Source organism: Balaenoptera borealis (genome assembly GCF_965194805.1).
Source record: "Balaenoptera borealis genome assembly, chromosome: 8".
Taxonomy (NCBI): Eukaryota; Metazoa; Chordata; class Mammalia; order Artiodactyla; family Balaenopteridae; genus Balaenoptera; species Balaenoptera borealis.
Window position 1 is genome coordinate 14,052,459 of NC_138865.1, and position 12,974 is coordinate 14,065,432.

Consider the following 12,974-nt stretch of genomic DNA (forward strand, 5'->3'; position numbering starts at 1 on the left):
ATATGCATGAGTGTTTATAGCTCTTTTATTCATAATTGCCAAAACTTGGAAACAACCAAGTTATTCTTTAGTAGGTAAATGGATAAATACACTGTGGTACATCCAGACAATGGAATATTATTCAGTGCTAAAAAGAAATGCGATCTCAAGCATGACAAGACATGAAAATACCTTAAATGAATATTACTAAGTGAAGAAGCCAACCTGAAAGGGGTGCTTACTATATGATTCTAACTCTATATACAATATTCTGAACAACGCAAAATTATGGAGACGATTAAAAGGATCAGTAGTTATCAAGGGTTGGGGCAAGGAAGGAAAAACATCTGCAGAGCACAGAGGATTTTTTAAGGCAATGAAAATGCTCTGTTAGATACTGTAATGATGGATACATGTCATTATACATTTGTCCGAACCCTTAGAATGTACAGCACCAAGACTGAACCCTAATGTAAACTGTAGATTTTGGTTGATAATGACATGTCAGTGTAGGTTCCTCGGCTGTAACAGATATGCCACTCTGGTTTAGGACATTGAGGAGGCTATGTGCATATGCCTGTCGGGGCAGGGGCTATATGGGAAATCTCCCTTTCTCTCAATTTTGCTGAGAACTTAAAACTGCTCTAAAAAATAAATTCTTAAAAAAACAAAAAGAAATAAAACTCTTTTTTTATTGAAGTGTAGTTGATTTAGCATGTTGTGTTGGTTTCTGGTATACAGCAGAGTGATTCAGTTATACATATATATCTATTCTTTTTCATATTCTTTTCCATTATGGTTTATTACAGGATATTGAATAAAGTTCCCTGTGCTCTACAGTAGGGCCTTGTTGTTTATCTATCCTGTATATAATTTGCATCTGCTAACCCCAAACTCCCAGTCCAGCTCTCCCCTGCCTCTCTGTCCCCCTTGGCAACCACAAGTCTAAAACAACAATCCTTTTTTTTTTTTGGAATTTTTGAATTTTATTTTATTTATTTTTTTATACAGCAGGTTCTTATTAGTTATCCATTTTATACATATTAGTGTATATATGTCAATCCCAATCTCCCAATTCATCACACCACCACCCCTACCCCGCCACTTTCCCCCCTTGGTGTCCATACGTTTGTTCTCTACATCTGTGTCTCTATTTTTGCCCTGCAAACCAGTTCATCTGTACCATTTTTCTAGGTTCCACATATATGCTAAAACAACAATCTTTTACTCTTGGAAAGAAATCTTTAAGAAAATGAAAAGGCAAGAGATAGCCTAGGAGGAAATATTTGTAATAAGTATATCTGACAAAGAACTTGTGTCCAGATACATAACGAATTACTATCACTCAATAATAGGATACACAACATAATAAAAATGTGCAAGTGATCTGAATGCACACGTTGCACAAGAAAATACATATAGCCAATAAGCATACAAAAATGTGTTCAATAACATTTGTCAATAAGAACACGCAAATTAAAATCACATGGAGATAATGCTGCATACACAGCAGAATGCCTAAAATTAAAAAAGATGAATGATACTAACTGTTGGTGAAGATGTGGAGTAACTTGAGTTCTCACATATAAACTGATGGGGATACAAAGTCATAATATTCTAGAAAACATTGTGTTACTTTCTTATGTTACATATATACTGCCATATGGCCTAGTAATTTTATTTTTAAACACTTTTTAATTTTATTTATTTATTTATTTATTTATTTATTTTTGGCTGTGTTGGGTCTTCGTTTCTGTGCGAGGGCTTTCTCTAGTTGCGGCAAGTGGGGGCCACTCTTCATCGCGGTGCGCGGGCCTCTCACTATCGTGGCCTCTCTTGTTGTGGAGCACAGGCTCCAGACGCGCAGGCTCAGTAGCTGTGGCTCACGGGCCTAGTTGCTCCGCGGCATGTGGGATCTTCCCAGACCAGGGCTCGAACCCGTGTCCCCTGCATTAGCAAGCAGATTCTCAACCACTGCGCCACCAGGGAAGCCCCTGGCCTAGTAATTTTATCCTCAGTATTTTCCTGAGAAATAAAAATATATGTCCATAGAAAGACTTGTACACAAATATTTATTGCAGTTATAGTCATAATAGCCACAAACTAGAAACCACCTAAATATCTATGAAAGGTTAAATCAATTACACTAAGTATGGCACAGCCATACAATGGTGCTCTACTAATTGATTTTAAGAAATGAACTACCAGGGCACACAATTAAATAGATGCGATAGTTTTAAAACATGTTCACAGATTCTCTGAACATGGACCTCTCCTCTTGAATCTAGACTGACCACAGGGGTGCATTTGCAAGCAATACAATACAGCACATGTGGTGCTATACAACCTCCGGGACTGTGTCAGAAAAGGCCATGCAGCTTCTGCCTGGTTCTGGACGCTGCCTTTGGATCCAGGACCTGCCGCATGCTAATGCTCACTCACCATGCTGTGGGGAAGCAGCAGATAAGTGTCCCAGTCTATAGAGCACAGAGGTCTCTGCCCATAACATCAACCGCTAGATGCATGGGTGACATCGCCTCAATTGCTCTGACACCCAGGCATTTAGTCACTCCTAGTACTTCCAGCTGAGACCCCAGACGGTAAAGTGCTGTCCCCACCGTGCCCTGTTGAAATCCTAACCCACAGAGCCCATGGGCAAACTAAACTCCAATAAAAATTAAAAGAAAAGAAAAGAAAATGCTCAAAACGAAACATAGGAACAAACATACAAAAGGAACTAGAAACTATAGAAGGGTGCTATCTACCTGCTCAAAGAATGGGTAGATGTCTGCAAATATTTGTCCATCTGGTGGTCACTAAATCACTCATCACCAAATCCTCAGGAAAAAACAAGGGGGAGACACAGAGACATGCTTTGGGCTGCTTACAATATTTCAACACATAATGCTACCTACTTAATACTGGAATTTCAACGGTCAGGAAAAATTAACTGTTCTTTGCTCATTTTCTCCTAGAAGTTTCCATGTTCTAGCAATATTTATCTCTTTTCCATAGGAAAGACCAGCAAGGAATTGGAAAGTAAGTTCTTTGTTTCTGACAGCAGGTGTCACAATTGCCTAATAAAAGAGAAGCATGCTGTAAGTTTTCTTAATGAAAAAGAGAAAGGCACTAATCACTTTGACATATAGCTTTAAAATACAGGCAACTAGTATCATTAACACATTGTGAGAATTGACATGGTAATGAGTGCATTCCTGCATTGGCAAGTAACATGCTGGTAAACTACAGCATTGATTTAATTATAGTTATTGAAGAGAAAAATAGAACACTACCTCATCAAATGTGCGTGTGTGTGTGTAAAAATATACAACCATATATACTACAAGCAATATCCCAACTTCATAAATGTTAAAATGTGAAAGGATGTTACCCTTAGCACCAAGTAAGTATGGTCACTAACCACATGCTATTTGCAAGTGGCTGGTGAGTTTCACACCCCTGCCACTGCTTCCCAGTTTCCCAGACATCTGCCCTGTTCAGTTTCCCTTGCGCAGAGCCTAATTCTGAAGGGTGCCAACCGAATGTCAATACACCTGCTGGCTGATGCTTTAAGAAAACAACATGATGCTATACATTATCAGAATTTTGAGAATTTCGAGGCCACAGGGCCTGGGGTGATGAAGGATGGTGGTGGGCCCTGGTATTTGCTGATGGACACAGGAGGTGGTACCCTCTTTTCCATTTGCATTTTTGGAGTGGTTAAGAGGGAAGTAAAGAAGTCTCTCTGCTGCCTGAAATAGGAGCCTGCAGCAAGTGCCTGCTGTTTTTTTTTTTCCCTTGGCCCACAGTAGGAGTTCAATAAACACAAGAAAAATAAACCAGGTAACAATCTCCGCACAATGACCATCCCAACCCTGGCAGCAGACCATGAGAAACTTTATCCCCCAGTGTTCAGCGGAAGCTTTTATCTTTCTTTGCTCACATTCTTAGAGAAGACTTTACTATTGAATATTGTTCGTTTGTATTTCCCTTTTTTAAAAAAAGTAAATTAGTCCCTAGTTTTTCATATAATACATCTCTGCACTCAATCCTGGGCCCCTCATTTTAGTGAAGACCATCACATCCTTTTGGGTGGATATCCCTATGTAAGACAAGAGGTCTACATGTACTGTGGTCAAAAAAGATGTCCTCTTGTAGCTGAGTTGTGAAAAATATCCTGGCATATTCCAAACATGAGTCCATCTTCCTCAAATTTATAATTTCTTCTGTACTTCTATTTATCCTACAAAAGGAAGAAATATTGCCACAAACAATCAAATAAATAGACAACAAAAAAATAAAGCAAAAAAATACAAATCTTAAATTATCAATTATGGAATATGAGATCCCCCCCCCCCATGGAGACAGCCCTCTCCAGGGTAAAAGCTGGAATCTCCAGTGTCCGAATTACTGGGCTAGCAATGTTGCCTAAAGCAAAATGTAGATGATGCCACTGACTTGGAGGATGGGGAAGGCAGAGTGATGGTCGTATCAGCCTGCTTCTTGGTGGGAGGGCATGTGTACGGGACAGGAAGTCATCACATAGCAGCATTAGGAAAGAGTGAGGCACCAGGGTGTGGAACAGAATGCACATGCCACATCCAGACTGAATGGCGGTCACTGAACTGGCTGCACAAACTGACTTAGGAATAGCCGCTAGATCCTAAATAAGGTGACACATCAATGAAGAGCATTGGGATTTGTAGTCCTCTAGACGACATACAACAAGAAAAGACATACAACAAGAAAAGGCAGTATTTAAATTGGGATAAAAAGCTGTTAGGGGCTTCCCTGGTGGTGCAGTGGTTGAGAGTCCGCCTGCCAATGCAGGGGATGCGGGTTCGAGCCCTGGTCCCGAAGATCCCACGTGCCGCGGAGCAGCTGGGCCCGTGAGCCACAACTACTGAGCCTGCGCGTCTGGAGCCTGTGCTCCGTGACAAGAGAGGCTGCGATAGTGAGAGGCCCGCGCACTGCGATGAAGAGTGGCCCCCACTTGCCACAACTGGAGAAAGCCCTCGTGCAGAAACGAAGACCTAACACAGCCATAAAATAAATAAATAAATAAAATTTAAAAAGAGATAAGCAAAACATTCTCTCTATAAATCTGATCTTAAAAAAAAAAAAAAGCTGTTAGAATGAGTAAGTTAGTTGAGCAAGGTCATAGATTAGATACATAGATCAATGAAACAGAATAAAGAATCCAGAAACACGCTCTCACATATAAACCATTGATTTTTTGTTTTTACAAATGCATCAAGGAAACTCAGTGAGGAACTGATACTTTTTTTTTCAACAAATGGTGCTGGAACCACAGGCCATATATATATGGAAAAAGTGAACTTTGGACCTTACCTAACACCACGCATGAAAATTAACTTGAAATTCATAGAGCTAAATGTAAAAACCATCAATACAATAATAAAAATTCTGGTAGAAAGCATAAGAGAAAATCTTAACAACCCTAAGGGAAGAAGGATGTGCGAATGTAGAGTAAACAACAAACATTTAAAAAAATCATAAATTAGCCTTCATTAAAATTAAAAACTTTGAATCTTGGAAAGATAGCATTAAGATAATGAAAAGGCAAGTTGCACTATACCCAATGGGGATATATATATATATATATATATATATATATTCATATTCTGGCTTATCTGAATGTTTGTAATACATATATCTGACAAAGGACTTGTGTCCAGAATATTAGCACTCAAAAATGGTAGTAGATGGATAGCCATATCCAAGAGATTTGTGGTCCACAGGCAAGGAATGAGGGGTAAGTCTCAGGTCCCAGGTAGAATTAACAAGGAAAAGCAAGGGAGCAGGTCATCCTGCATCTTGTGTCTCTAGGCTAAGGTTAAGGAGAAAGGAGGGAGCTTGTGTAGGATTTAATGAGAAGATAGCTTTCCTTTTGAGTAGAAGAGGAAAGGAAAAGTTTGATGAACCCTTGGATAGGAGATAGCATGGTTGGACTAATTTTAATTCTTAGGCAGAATAGAGGATGTATCCTAGTGATTCAGTGTTTACTCTTGGCCCTAAACTTTCTGAAAGCTCACTAAATGGAACATCCGCCCAACAGGGCTTAGCAGGGTTCCTTTTGGCTGAATGAACCAGCTTACCTCTAGGGTCTGCGAGTCTGGGAATGAAACCCAAATGCTTGAAGTCTCTGACATATGTCACTCTGCCAGAGCAGAAGCAATCTGCCAGAACAATCTTCAGACCTCTGATTTCCTCTGATCCAGTTTTTTTTTTTTTTTTTCCTTGTATCCCTGGGAAATAAACCAGAGTGTCCTCAGTATTTGACCTTTCCTTTTGTGTTTCTGACTAGGGACAATAATCCTGTGGTTTATACCCCCTGCCCAGGCTCTGAGTGACAGCTGCGTGGAATCTGTAAACCCCGTGGGTAATTATCCCAGGTAATCAGTGCAGTCAGCTTGGTGTGTGAATATCTGTGTATGTGCAGTACATTAGCAGTGCTGGGAGGAGACCATTTCCAGAGCATGCATGCCCATCTGTCCTCTGAGCTCCTTCAAAGAGTCTTCTTAGGTGGGAAACTGGTCAAATCTGAAAGGAATGAGGAAGAGTGTCCTTATAAACTCTTAAAACTCAGTACAGTTTCAAACCAAAAGTAGAACCAAGATACCAACTTCCTCATTTCAACAGTTAACCAGAGAGCAGTTTGTTGTATTGAACTGAATGGATGAAGCTTGGCCAGGGGTGCAGCTTTCAACCCCAGGGGATCAACTTTGTTAAGATGACTTGAAGGAAATGCAGATTGGACCGGTAGTAAACGCTACAGGTAGGACTTAGGTCAGGGACAGGTCCTAAGTAATTCTCTTTGGAGCTGGGTTTCTTCTCTCTGCCACGGTGGCATGGTCACATATACTTCACCAGCACATTCCGAGGCCTGTCGTAAAGGCATTCTCTGAGGGTCATGTTAGCGCTGAGGATTTACTAGGTCAACAGAGAATTTCGACCTGGGCTCTGCTGCGATATATATTGTGGCCACACGAGGGCGCGTAAAACCCTAAATAGTGTCCACAACTGCAAAAGCCGGCGTTGAGTCCACAAGTCCTGGCCCTGCCTGAGCCCCTCTCTAAGCTTCCAGACTTCAGAGTAAAGTCCACCCGCCCTGATCCTGGAGTCCTCTACTCTGTTCAACAACGCGCACTGGTCACAGCCCCTCTGATGCGGGAGAAAAGTGGACTAGACTGAGATGCAAAGATGGGGAAAGGCAAGAAGTCCTTGCTCCCCGGAGGTCCTGACGATCAGCCGGCCTCGGAGAGCCCCTCCCACCCTGCTCTGTGTCGCCAAGGCCGCTGGGCTGAGCAAATCTGCTGTCTGTTCCCTGTCACCGGAACTCGGCTCCTTGTCCAAAACCTTCCTGGAAGAGAGTCTCCTGCAGGGAAGTAAGCGGCTTTCCTGGAAACTTACAGGGAGGGCCTTGCAGATGGTTCTTAAGTGGGATTTTTTAGGGATGAATAAGGATCAGAAATTCAGGATGAAAAGTTAATAGATAAAAAATGGAATCCCTCCTGTGGAAATAAAGAGGAGGAGGAAGGGCTCTGGGCAAAGTACATGAAGATGTACAGTCCTTTGGACTGGCGCTTGTCAGAAAAGCCACACTGTGGGAAGACGGCTATCTTTTATGTTTCCTTTTTATGCTGTTATTTATTTTTTCCTATTATTAAGTCTACAGTAAAGTGAGTTTTTTCAAAAAGCACTTTAGTTAGCTCTGCTAAGAGAAACAAGAAAGAAGTCATTATTTTTCATTATTTAAGATTGGCTTGTGTCGATAACAGGTGAGGAAGAGCTATATCAGGAATTTTCATGGTGCATCAGCAGAAGTAAAATGAGTGAGCCCAGTCTAGGAGGACAGTCAGGGGCTCCAGAATATTTGAAGAGTTATACATGTTTCCTGTATGATGGGTTAGATTCCTTATAAGCAGTCTCTATATAGCTGATCTAACTGTGTAGTTCTAATTTGATTCCACAGCACTGACCTTTCAAACCTTGATTCTCCCTCTCAGCTTCTTCCTATCGGTCCACAGAAACATTATTACCTACCCTTGACCCTGATTTCTCACTGCTTTCTTGTATCCCATGGACCTTATTATACCTGAGAAAACAGCACTTCTCTTTTTACCCCTAAGATGTGTAGGGGCACTCTCTCCCTCTTACAGGTTTATCTTTTCTTGATTATTGTCATTTGTCTGTGAAGTTGCCAAAAATCCTGATTAATTTGATTTCAGAAATTAAAAGCTCTGTCAATTTTGGGCTGTCCCTAGGTGGTGGTAGACTCGGGGATAGGCAAAGCTGAGTAGCTGTGAGTAACTATCTAATATTCTGATGTGTTGATATTTGATGGTCAAGATGAAGAATGATTTTTCTAGTCACCTGGTACAGAGCGGTAGCCACCTAGAAAGGGTATTTTCTAATATATCCATTGAGGAGAGTAGATTTCTTTTCCTTCTACTTCCTCTCTTTCCCCTCTCTCTTACCTTTTCTCTTCTGGTGAGCTTCTTCTATTTTTTAATAATTTATTTACTTGGCTGTGCGGGTCTTAGTTGCGGTATGTGGGACCTTTATTGCGGCATGCGGGATCTAGTTCCCTGACCAGGGATCGAACCCAGGCCCCTTGCATTGGGAGCGTGGAGTTTTAACCACTGACCACCCAGGAAGTCCCTGGTGAGCTTTTACTGACCCTCTGTTTCTATGCCTCCGTTTTTCTCTTAGAATTTGTTGACTATGTGATCACAAGGAAGATGGAGAAAGGCAATGTAAAAACTGATTCCAACATTTCAAGACTTCCTGAAACATGTATTTGAAAAGGAAGCTCTTTGGAGGAAACAGAAGTAACATCTGCAGTGTCTTTAGAAAGCACATTACTGAGCACTATCTGTAGACATTAGGCCTTTGAGCTCAAATTAATTTTCCAACATCCTAGGTTCTCTTAGGATTTATGACACACTCTAAGGTTTAATATATAAATGCCATCTGAATGCTTTAAGATGTGAGGTTCATCCATTTCCAGAGATAATCCCATCAGAAGGGAGGATAAAATGGTAAAAATCTAAATTATTTGTAAGTGATCTGACGTTGGGACTCAGGGCACTTGAGTCTGAGTTCTGTCAAACTTTACTATAGAAGTCTAGATAAATCACTAAACAACCTCTTTGGCCACAGATTCTTTCCTTATGAAATAAAAATAATAATATTTTTCATGCATATCTCTTATTGATTTCATTAAGAATCAAACTAAGTAAAAGATATAAAAATAGTTTGAAAAACTTACAGCATCGAACAGATGTATGGTGGTGTTTTGATTTTGCTTTGGTTGGAAACAAAATTATGCCTTTGAAAAGTAATTTCTAGATGTTAAAAACACATCACATTTAACTGTTGGACTGTCTGCATATTACCAAACATCAAAAGCAAACTATCCAGATGTTTGGTCTACCAACATGCCAATCATCTGAAGGTTTCCAAAAACAGTATTTAAGTCTTTATCACAGCAATTTTTTCCCCAAATAGTTTGATGACTCCTGATAAATTCAATGGGAAGACTTTTATATAAATTGGTTATTTGGTAATATGCCAGTTATACCCAGCCTTTAAAAATTGTCCAAATCTCTAAGCCACTTTTCTGAAGATGCTATCTTTTCATGACAGATAGAAACAGAACAGGACCCTATGGTCCTTGTCCCCCATGTCCTCTGCCTGTCTTTCATCTGTGGAAAAACTTTAGCCAAAGAATAAGTTTAATCAGAGAAGTGAGAAAATGCAGAAACAAAGGAAAATGGTCAAAGGAGACCAAATAATAATAGTTTAGTCATTAAGCATAGTCAAGGACCCTTAGTTCCTTCTCAAGGGCTACAGATAATATTATGAGCCATATCCTGTGAGGTCTCTTATAGATACTGAAACCCCCACCAGGTGGAAGAAGTTAACTACATGATGCCCAGACGGTAGCCATGATATAAGCTGCCACAGTTCCAAGAATTGGCCTCAAGGAAATGGGAACAAACCAACCCTAGAACTGAAGATTAACTGTACTTAAAACAATCAAGATGGCAGTGGTCAGACCACCTCATGAGCAATTTCAAGATGACTGTCAGAGCTGAATGTGCTGTTTCCGCATGTAGTCTCCTCCCTCAGCCTATAAAAGCTCTGCCCCCAATTGTCCGAGTTGGGGAGTCAGCCTTTGGACAGGTGTCCGCCCTGGTTGCTGGCATCCAAAATAAAGCAAACTTTCCTTTCCACCAACCTTGCCTCTTTATTGGCTTTTGAGCAGCAAGCAGCTAGACCCCACTTTTGGTTACAAAATGAGAAGTTGTTTAGAAATTTAAAATTATGTAATAGGACATTTTAGCTAGGCAAGGGCTTGGGACTTACAGCCTGAAGCCACTTGGAGTTAGGTGTCGCCCCTCCCCCTCAATATACATCAGCTTTTGGAGCTTAGATACTATTAAGTAGAATTGGAAGGGGTCCTCCCTACTTCAACTCTAGTCCGTGTATTTATATACTGTTTTAAGGTGGAAAAAAAATCAAAATCCTGACTCTTGCCTTTGAGGTTTATAGATATAAGCCCAAGTTGGATAGACTGGAGCAGCCCTAATCAACGCAAGTTTCAGAAAAACACTAGGGATCTTTTAGGAAAAAAAAAAAAAAAAAACACTGAAAGGAAGAGGAAAGGACCAGACTATGTTATCTGGACTTAGTAGGTGAGAAGAGAGTGGAAAAGGGATGGAGATGATATTTCTGGGCTATTAGAATCCATTCCCATGACCTGAGCATTCTGATAACACTGATATACCCTGGACAAAGTGATTTTAAGTCACATGAGTATGACTTAAAAATTTTAGATATAAAATGCTCTAATCAGTGGTACATTGGTAAAACTTTAACAACTGGCTCTCAGGGGGGAAAAAAGGCATGTTTGCACATAAGTACATATGCTTATTATAAACTTTACTGATATAAAGGATGTGTGTCATATAATTTTTAAATAATAATAAAACATACAATATTCTTTATTGTAAATTCCATACAGCCTTTGGATTCTCACAGGATGCTTTCTTCGATTTCTGTTGAACAATTGTGTCTGTAGCCAAACTAGCTGCTGCAAGTGATGAATGAGGGTAATTCTGATATGAATATCAGAACTTGTATCTTTGTTTATGCAAATGAACAAAAATGAAACAACAAAAATATATATTGGAATTTCTCTCATTTGTCAAAGATGTGAGTGACTTTGTTTAAGTGGATAATAGTTTTCCAATACTGACAGAATAGTCTCTCAATTTTTTTGTGCTATTCACATTGTAATTGCTATAAAGACTCACTTTTAAGTTGAATCTGCATTATAAGAAACTACTCCATCAGTTTCTGAAGTATAGACAATACACAAAACAATCAGTGATTTATAGCACTTGCCTGTTTCTGTAATAAAATTCTCCCGCCAGGGTCCATTTCAAAGCTACTAATGTGACGTCACTGAACACAGAGTAGAGGTGTACCCACTACACAGAGTAGCACACGGGTATACAGACAGTCCCAGACTTATGATGGTTCAACTTACAATTTTTTGACTTTATGATGGTGCAAAAGCGATACCCATTCAGTAGAAACTGTCCTTCAAATTTTGAAATTTGATCTTTTCGCGGGCTAGTGATATGCGGTATGATCCTCTCTCAAGATGCTGGGCAGTGGCAGGGAAGCAAAGCCTCCGGCCAGCCATGCAGTCATGATGGGAAACAACCCATACACTTATAACCATTCTGTACCCAGACAGTCATTCTGTTCTTCACTTTCAGTACAGTATTCAATAAACTACTTGCAAGATTGAACACTTTGGTGTAAAGCAGACTTTTTGTTAGATGATTTTGCCCAACTGTAGGCTAATGGAAGTGTTCTGAGCGCATTTAAAGTAGGCGAGGCTAAGCTACGATGTTAGGTGTATTAACTGCATTTTCAACTTAATGATAGGTTTGCTGGGACATAATCCCATCATAAATCAAGGAAGATCTGTATGAGATTTCTATCACATGATTATGGTAGACCTAGACAACAAGAAGAGCACAGGTTAGTAAAATGTAGTATAATAGGAAGTGATAAGTTTTCGGTATGTCCTTTGCTTTTGTGACTGCTAATTTTATGGGTCAACTTGACTGCACCACGGGGGGTCGTAGGGCTCAGTAAAGCAGATTCTTCCTCAAGGTTAGTGGGCATCATCCAATCTGTTGAGGATCTGAGCAGAACAAAGGGTGGAGAAAAAAGAATTTTCCTGCTTTCTCTTCCTGCCTGCCTGCTCGCGCTGGGGCACCTCATCTCAACTTCTCCTGCCCTTGGACTGAATTACACCACCAGCTCTCCTGGTTCTCCAGATGGTAGATCTGGGGACTTCTCAGCCTTCATAATTGTGTGAGCAAATTCCTCACAGCAAAATTCAATCTCTCTCTCTCTTACATAGGTAGGTAGATAGACAGACAGACAGATAGATATAAATATAGATGTAGATATGTATTTATCTATTTATCATATGTATATGATAAATAGATATCATATGTATATGATATCTATTTATCATATAGAGTGAATAAATGTAAATATAGTATGTATGGTGTTTCTCTGGGGAGCTCTAATATAGGTTTTAATATAATATATTTAATTATAAATTTTTTACAGGCTGGTTTTTTAGTAATGGCTGTGTTTTACAACCAATACTAGCTGTCTCCAGCATGCCACTGGCTATAATCCTTGCAGGTCAAGCAGTTTTACTATAAGAAGCCTCTATCTGAGCATGAGGTAGGGGAGAAATAAACCTAAAGAAACCCTTTTTCCTTGGAAGATTTGGGTGGGAGTTTGTATCAGACCAGTGGACAGTGGGGGATATTGACAAGTCCTGGCCGCAGCAGGGCTACCAGCAACCTCAGATGTGCAGCTTCACTGTAACACTTGTAGTTACAAACCCACCAATAACATGGAAGCAAGGA

At 40.1% G+C, this 12,974-nt stretch overlaps 1 long non-coding RNA gene across 1 annotated transcript in view; it reads left to right on the forward strand.

Annotated features, from left to right (window-relative positions):
- LOC309633708 overlaps positions 1 to 12,974 on the forward strand; it is a 275,637-nt gene that overhangs the window by 155,138 nt on the left and 107,525 nt on the right. The window lies entirely within an intron of this gene.